Raw genomic sequence first — 9,583 nt, 5'->3', positions numbered from 1 at the left:
TTCTTCATCAAAAAGAAGTTCAACTTATTAACTTATTAATGCATTTAGTTAATCAAAGTAACAAAGACGAATAGATTTGATAATATTGGTAGTTGTGTATTTTTTTTAAAATATTTAATTGATTAATTTATATTTTTCACTATTTTGTCAACGTTAGGCGATCACTTATTATTTTTTTTGTCTATTAACATCTTATCTTATTAAAAAAAAAAAAAAATTCTATTTAATATTTATTTTTCATAATTAATACATTTATAATTTGATCAATTTTTTTCATGGTGGTGGATGCTTCAAATATTTTTTTAATATTTCTAAATATTTACTTAATTTATTCATTTCTATTTTTATTCAATTTTTTTTATTGGTTTGGATATTTATATTTTCAGTTTTTTGTCTTCTCTTCTTTTGTGTTTGCGTTTTTTGTTTTCTGCAGAGTTACATAATAAATAATTTTAAATATTTTTTTCCATGGTTTTAAGCTATACAAATATTGTGTATATACAAATTAGCAAGTACTGTCATTTCTGTATGACCTTCATCATTTGAAGGCCTAGGGCATTTGAATTTATTACTGTACTGCACAAAATGGATGAGAAATGTAAATGAACAATATGCAGAGTACACAGGGACAAATATTTATTTGTTTGTCCTCAGACCCTTTCTCTTCTCTATCCTTTACTATCGCTTTGGCTGTATCATTCTATTTTTTTATTACAATGTTGTGTAAAGCATTAGGCCCCTGCAGACGGCCGTAGCTGTGTGTATGGTCCGTGATTACGGCCACGGAGTGTCATCCGCGAGCCGTTCCCAATCATGGACCATGCCCCCAGAAGATGTGCATTGATTTCAATGAGCCCGGACCGCAAATGTGGACCGTATAATGGCATGTCCTATTTTTTTTGCGGTACAGGCTCCCGGAAATGCACGGACCGTGGGAACCATGGTCATGTGCATTAGCCCATAGGAAAGCATGCATTCTATACTATCCGCAATTGCGCATAGTATACGGCCGCAAAACTACGGTCGTGTGCATGTTGCCTATTATATGCAAACTCTGATAATCCAGTTTTTATCACGGCTTATCGTCTCCGCTGATACAACATTATGAATCTGTCTTGTTTTCTTTACATATAGAGAAAAGTAGTAATCCAAAATTGGTTTAACGTTTCGGTCTCTACATTCGATCTTCTTCAGACACGGATTACGTCCGTGGATATGGATATGCGGCGCTTGCGACCTCGGTCTCTCTTAAGTAACGGACATAATCCATGTGTGAAGAAGGTCGAACATTACTAGCCTGATATTTGGTTTTTACTATTAAAAACTTATTAAAGGGATTGTCCACTACCGGACAACTGATGACCTATCCACGAGATAGGTCACTAGTATATGATCTGTGGGGGTCTGACACTTGGACCCACACCAATCAGCTGCTCCAGTGGCCTCCGGGCACCAGACGTCCACGCCGGAAGCAGTTGGCTCCGGTCATGGAATAGCGGCTGCAGCACGGCCGCTATTCAATGTACGAAGCCAACTGCTTCCGGCACCGTACACTGCATACTGTGTAATGACATCCGGTGCCCGCAGGCCACCAGAGCAGCTGATCAGGATGGGATCCGGGGGTTGGACCCCCACAAATCATACACAGATGACCCCACACCGATCAGCTGTGCCAGCTGCCTGCAGGCACCAGATGTCATTGCAAAGTATGCAATGTACGGAGCGGGAAGCAGTTGGCTCCGTACATTGCATAGCGGCCATGCTGCAGAACTGCATCATTTTGGGGTACATATCAGTAAGCATTTAATATATATGTTTTGTTTTTTTTCAATGGCAGAATGCCTTAGAAAGTTTTCTTATTTAGAGAATATAATGGTGAATACTCACCAGCAGATTAAAGTAGTTGTCCACTACCGGACAACTGATGACCTATCTACTGCATAGATCATTAGTATATGATCTGTGGGGGTCTGACAACCGGACCCCTGCGGGAACCGGATGTCATTACACAGTATACAGTGTACGGAGCCGGAAGCAGTTGGTTCCATACATAGCATAGTGGCCGTGCTGCAGGACTGCAGCTCTGCTCTTATCCACTTGAATACAGTACTGCAGCTCGGCCGCTATTCTGTGCTTCCGGCATGGTCGTCTGGTGTCCGGAGGCCACCGGAGCAGCTGATCGGTGCGGGGTCTGGTTGTCGGACCCCCACAGATAATATACTGATGACCTATCCGGTGGATAGGTCATCAGTTGTCCAGTAGCTGACAACCCCTTTTCATTTTTATTTCTTTTATTAATATATCAATTCAGTTCTTTGTAGTAAGTACAATCCATTTCCTAGTTGTCTATGAATTCCCATCCTCCCAGCTAAGTAGTTGGTGAAGAAAACTCCTAGAGCCCTATAATTATGGCTAATTTTTCAAGTTTTAAAAAAAAGTTCAATGAGCCGAATGAAAGTTAATAAAGAAGAACTTTAAATAAAATAAAATTAAAAATGTCCCTAATTTTAGATATGCGGCAAAATTGTGCGTATCGCTAAACTGGCCAGCCAATCAGAAGTGTTGTGCTATATAAGACGGTACATCGCTATACTGGCACATGTTTTAGCATGGCGAGGTATATGACTAGAGTTCAGCGCAATCATTTCGAGACAAAACTTAGACTGAAGGCTATTTGGCAGTGTTTGCTGATCTTGATTTTCACAAAGAAACTGGGAGCCCATTATTATGGTCCGTCAGCTATAAAGACATCAGCTCTAAAGACATCAGCTGCATAACAAGTGCCAAGCAATTCCAGATTCCTAACCATATACCATTCGCTTTCCTCCAAACCTATAAGTTAGGTGCCCTGTGTATAAAGGTTTCCATTGATTTTTTTCATCTGTGACATGTGCAGAAATTAATCATTCATGTGTAATTTCCTCTACACTGGTCCAGTTTCACCAATTTCCAGTACATTTTTAGTCACTCCATTACCAGAAGATTCAGTATTTTGCAAAATTGGATTTGGGCATTCTTGCAAAATAATTTTTTCCAGATTCGCTCAGCTCTAGTAGCAGATAGAAAGGTTTTGTTAATTTTATATATATATATATATATATATATATATATATATATATATACACACACACATAATGGTGCCAATACACCCACTCTCGATAACAGTAACAAGTTATGAATGAAACAAATGTGGAGTTTGAAAATGAGGCCATGGGAGGGGCAAATGCCATAATGGTAAAATACTGATTTGTTTAAATTATTATTATTACCTATAATGTCATGATGCACACGGGTTTCACTGCTAGTCTGTCACATACACAACCTCCTCTACCTACAAAGTATCTACTGGAGAGATGCACAACAATCCATCATCCGCAATGAGGGGATTCCTAATAACAGGTAAGGCTCCTATATGCACGATACTGCAATTCTACCCACATCACTTGTATAGGTCACCAAGTGTTGCTTCTGGTGGAGTTCACTTGTGTTTGCCTCTTTAGAGCTAATTGTAAGTATAGATATGTTTCTTCAGAGCAAGCCATTGCCTTTTTTAGGATTGCTTAGGTTCCCCATGTGGTTCCCCATGTTCCCCATGTGGTGGGTCGTGTAAACGAGGGGCGATTAACGAGACAGCTCATTGATCGGCGCTCGTTTGCTCCTTTCACAAGGAGCTAGTATGGGGATGAGCGCTCCTTACTACGATCACTCGTCTCCATACATTATTATCATGTTGGCAGCACGTCTCCCTGTTTACAACGGGAGATGTGCTGCCGACAACGGTGAGCGCTCGTTTGCCCGATAATTGGCCCGTGTAAAAGGGCCTTGTGGGTGAATTGTGAGGTACATTGAGACAAATGTCTATATGTGTATAGCTTAATTGTTTTACTATATTTTTGTATGTTTCTCATATTTTTTTGTGCCTTATTTTGCGCGTTCATTTTAGAGGACTAAATTGTACATAGATATTGTTTTATCACTATTCATATCATAGAAGCAATGATGCCATGGTCAAGCGTCAAGACAGGAGTGTAGACCCACTGTGTCTAAGGGGGGGGGGGGAGTCTAAGTGATTTTGCAGCCTTACCGTAAAGTGCCCCTCACGGGTGGAAATTACTTGCTGCAGGGAATTCCCTATTTCTGCTTATAAATCCTCCTGTCAACAGGCTCCATTGCTGGCTGTTATCGTGTCCTATACTAGGACTTTTCTAAGAGAAAGATGAGACATATTTATTGAGCAGAAACCTTATATTCAAATCTTTATAATAATGGTCATGTACACGTCTAAATGTGGCCGAACCCGCTGACTCTCCCATGATGGCAGATGAAAGAGATCAGGCATGTTGGATTTCTCACCGGAGATAAGCCGCTGCCAGAGATGTCTAGCAGCAGCTTATTCCCCTCTCCCCATTGAGAACAATGCACGCTAGGGTGAACCGAGCTTGCCTGTGTATTGGGGGGGGGGGGGGGTGGACAGGAAGAAAAGCGGTCGACCAAGTGAGCGATTGGCTGACAGCTATCTAAGGTGTTTGGCCACCCTAATACTGAACACTCAGTATAGGGAGGATCACATAATAGACATATAGAACAGTAGAGAAATAATTTTTTCCCTGTCTGGATCTCCATTGCTTGTGTATAGCTAGACTATGAAATTTCATTAATGCCGCTACATTTAATCTCGTTGGTACATTTATCACCTACTGTATCCCGTGGATAGATAATAAATGAGCATCATTGGACGACGCCTTTTTGGACCAAAATAATTTATGTGTTTTTTGCTTCTCGGCAGTCATAACTTTCATAATTTTAGGTCAATGTAGTTGTATAAGCCTTGTTATTTGCCGGACTAGTTGTACTTTCTTGTGGAACCATTTTGGGGTACTTACAGTATATGTGATTAATTTATATTAATGTATATTTTGACAAAAATGGAAAAAAATGTACTGATTTTTTTCCCCTGATTTCTATGTATTTGTTTTCCCTTATTCACCTTAAATAATGTAATAGATTGATAGAACCAGTTGTGCCGGTTACGATACCGAATATGTGTATATTATTTGTTGTTTTGTTACCACTATATAATTTTTTAATGTTATTTTTTATTTAAAAAAAATTAAATCCCATAATAAAATTGCATATATGAAAAAAATATATATTTTATTTATTTATATATATATATATATATATATATATATATATATATATATATATATATATATATATATATATATATATATATATATATATACATACACACACACACACACACACACACACACACACACACACACACACACACACACACACACTGTTTTTAGGGCATACCTAAGTACACCCTAACAAAATGTACAGGGTGGGCCATTTATATGGATACACCTAAATAAAATGGCAATGGTTGGTGATATTAACTTCCTGTTTGTGGCACATTAGTATATGGGAGGGGGGAAACTTTTCAAGCTGGGTGTTGACCATGGCGGCCATTTTGAAGTTGGCCATTTTGTATCCAACTTTAGTTTTTTCAATGGGAAGAGGGTCATGTGACACATCAAACTTATCGAGAATTTCACAAGAAAAACAATGGTGTGCTTGGTTTTAACGTTACTTTATTCTTTCATGAGTTATTTACAAGTTTCTGACCACTTATAAAATGTGTTCAAAGTGCTGCCCATTGTGTTGGATTGTCAATGCAACCCTCTTCTCCCACTCTTCACACACTGATAGCAACACCGCAGAAGAAATGCCTCCCGATCTGACCCCCTTAGACTTTTATCTTTGGGGTCATCTGAAGGCAATTGTCTATGCTGTGAAAATACGAGATGTGCAGCAACTGAAACTACGGATATTGGAAGCCTGTGCTAGCATTTCTTCTGCAGTGTTGCTATCAGTGTGTGAAGAGTGGGAGAAGAGGGTTGCATTGACAATCCAACACAATGGGCAGCACTTTGAACGCATTTTATAAGTGGTCAGAAACGTGTAAATAACTCATGAAAGAATAAAGTAATGTTAAAACCAAGCACACCATTGTTATTCTTGTGAAATTCTCGATAAGTTTGATGTGTCATATGACCCTCTTCCCATTGAAAAAACTAAAGTTGGATACAAAATGTCCGACTTAAAAATGGCCGCCATGGTCAACACCCAGCTTGAAAAGTTTCCCCCCTCCCATATACTAATGTGCCACAAACAGGAAGTTAATATCACCAACCATTCCCATTTTATTTAGGTGTATCCGTATAAATGGCCCACCCTGTATTATAAACAGTTCAATGGACCCGGTCTACCTCTTGTGTGGCAGGGCACAGGGCTGAGTTTTGTTGTGCGGCCCTGTGGTTTCTGTGGACACCCCTGTAAAGATGGAACATATATTGGCAGTATGGCTGTGTATTTAAGCCTTATATGCATGCTTGTATACTTAGCCCTTGTCCTGGCCCTGGCAGAATAGGATGTATGGTCTTTTTGAGACACTGTACACCTATAACCAACGGCTGCCCCGGAAAAATTGTAGATTTAGAAATCTGTTGATATCAACAAAGTCTCCTGAGACCAAAAAATGGTAAAAGCCTAGTTACCCTGTGTGAAATAGAAGTTAATTATTTAAATGTTTTATGACACAATACTATTGTCTTTTAGTTCTTCTCAGTTTTGGAATGGATGTGACCAGTGAAATTATAGCGATCAAGCTGAACCCCCAGTATCCAGTTTTTAGTGGTTCTGTCACCCTGATTGTTACTGGGATTACTGAGAAAGATGTGCGTGTCACCTGGTATAAAGGACCGAGTACAAGTGATGGGTATCTTATCAATACAGAACCTGCACCAGAAGGTTCTGCACCTCCGTCCACTTCTCGGTTTACAAGTTTACCTGATGGTTCATTACAGATCTCAAATCTCCAGATCACAGATCAAGGGAATTACTCAGCGACCATAAACAAAGAAGCAGCCTTTGTGAACCTGTCTGTATATGGTGAGTAACAATATATATATATATATATATATATATATATATATATATATATATATATATATATATATATAAAAAAATCAAATTATTATTTTATTAGAAATTACATTACATTTTTTTAAGTTTTCCTTGAGTTTCAAAGAGTATGCTTTACAGCAGCCACATTGACAATAGCGGGCTGTGAACAGGAGGGATCCATTGACTTAGTTGGGAGAGTTTTCTATGCATGTGATGTGACCTTTGCAGAGGTCACTGTGCAGGGAGATGGAGGAGGGAAGCTTTGTCCATCACCTATTGTCAGCCTGTGTTATCTATATATAGGTCTTACCTATCATTGTAATCCTGACTGTGATGAGAATGAGATTATTGCTGAGAATTGATCTCTACAGAACAGGACAGGTCAGTCTTTTATGAATGGTGGATCCTGTTTTATCTATATAAAGATGTTACCTGTCAGTGTAACCCTGCCTGTAATGATAATGAGATGACTGCTGAGAAGTGATCTCTACAGAACAGGAAGGGTAGATTATAAGTGGTGGATCCTGTGTTATCTATATATAGGTGTTACCTGTCAGTGTAATCCTGCCTGTGATGATAATAATATGACTGCTAAGAAGTGATCTCTACAGAACAGGAAGGGTCAGTCCATTATGAATGGTGGATCCTGTTTTATCTATATAGAGGTGTTACCTGTCATTGTAATCCTGACTGTGACGATAATGAGATGACAGCTGAGAAGTGGTCACTACAGAACAGGAAGGGTCCGTCTATTATGAGCCTCAGTTTTTCAATACAGATCATGATATTAAAAACAAAAAAGCTTAAAAAGTTTAAAAGCAAGGTACATCTTTGAAATAATTTTCTTAAAAATAAATCTATTTTTTTTAAATAATTTTACACAACCCTTAAATTGTTTTTTTTTTTTACTTTTTAAGGTATAGCTTTATGTACCCTGTACACTTAAAAACGAACTTAAAAATGAAAATATGTTTTTGTAATGACAGGGATAGGGAAACAGACAAGTGAGCCCTAATCTACCCGCCACTCAGTACCTGCCTACTTGCAACGACCCGCCCTAGGCGACGGGGTACAACTGGGCGACGGTCCCTACACTCAGTAAGTGCACGACAGACAACCAGACAAGGAAACACAGAACAAAGGGAAACGGGGCAGTTGCCCACGGCAACACCGTGAGCAACAAGAGTAGTAAACGAGCCGAGTCAAACCAGGAGAGTACGAGGTGCCAAACGCAGAGCAGGAGAGTAGTGAACAAGCCGAGTCAAACCAGGAGTGTACGAGGTACCAAACGCAGAGCAGTGGAGTAGTCAGTAAGCCAGGGTCAATACGAAGCTTGAACAAGTAGTTCAAGAAGCTGAAGCAGAGCCAGGAAACCAACAGAGAAGAATCACAAGCAAGGAGGAACAGGAAAGGCAGGTATAAATAGACAGAGGGCGGGAGCTAGCTCAGTCTGGGCAGGCTGTGATAGGCTCTCCCACTCCTAAGCCTGCCATCCTGAGTGGTGGAAGATGGAGTCAGTCTCACAGACATAGAAGCAGGTGCAGACTGATTACCTATGGGCGTGGATACAGAAGCTGTGCCTGGCAGATCCTTAACAGTACCCTCCCTTTTATGAGGGGCCACCGGACCCTTTCTAGATGGACCTGGTTTATTGGGGAAACGAAGGTGGAACCTCCTGACCAATACCCCAGCATGAACATCCCGGGCGGGTACCCAAGTCCTCTCCTCAGGCCCGTATCCTCTCCAATGGACCAGGTACTGGAGGGAGCTTTGGACCATCTTGCTGTCCACAATCTTGGCCACCTCGAATTCTACCCCCTCAGGGGTGAGAACGGGGACAGGAGGTTTCCTCGAGGGAGCCAAGGACGGGGAGCAGCATTTAAGGAGGGAGGCATGAAACACGTTGTGTACTCGAAAAGATGGGGGCAACTCCAGTCGGAAGGAGACAGGATTGAGGACTTCAATGACCTTGTACGGCCCTATAAACCGGGGAGCAAACTTCTTGGACGGGACTTTAAGGCGCAAGTTCTTTGACGATAGCCACACCAGATCCCCGACCATAAACAAGGGGTTAGCAGAACATCTTCTATCTGCCTGAGTTTTTTGTATGCTCTGGGACGCCTCTAGGTTCTTCTGAACCTGGGCCCAGACTGTGCACAGTTCCCGATGAACAACCTCTACCTCGGGATTGTTGGAACTACCAGGTGAAACGGAGGAGAACTGTAGATTAAACCCAAAATTACAGAAAAAGGGGGAGACCCCTGACGAGTTACTGACCCGGTTATTAAGGGAAAATTCGGCGTGGGGAATGAATGAGACCCAGTCATATTGACAGTCAGAGATAAAACACCTTAAATATTGTTCTATAGACTGATTAGTCCTCTCGGTTTGGCCATTAGTTTCAGGATGGAAGGCAGAGGAGAAGAACAGATCAATCTCCAACTTTTTACAGAAGGCTCTCCAAAAAAATATTGACAGGGACCCCATGGAGACGCAGGATGTGTTTGACAAACAAGGTAGCTAACGTCTTAGCATTGGGTAGTTTTTTGAGGGGCACAAAGTGGCACATCTTACTGAAGCGGTCTACTACAACCCACACCACCGACTT

This window comes from Rhinoderma darwinii, chromosome 10, assembly GCF_050947455.1.
Source record: "Rhinoderma darwinii isolate aRhiDar2 chromosome 10, aRhiDar2.hap1, whole genome shotgun sequence".
Classification (NCBI taxonomy): Eukaryota; Metazoa; Chordata; class Amphibia; order Anura; family Rhinodermatidae; genus Rhinoderma; species Rhinoderma darwinii.
Note: the sequence above shows the minus strand (reverse complement) of the source record.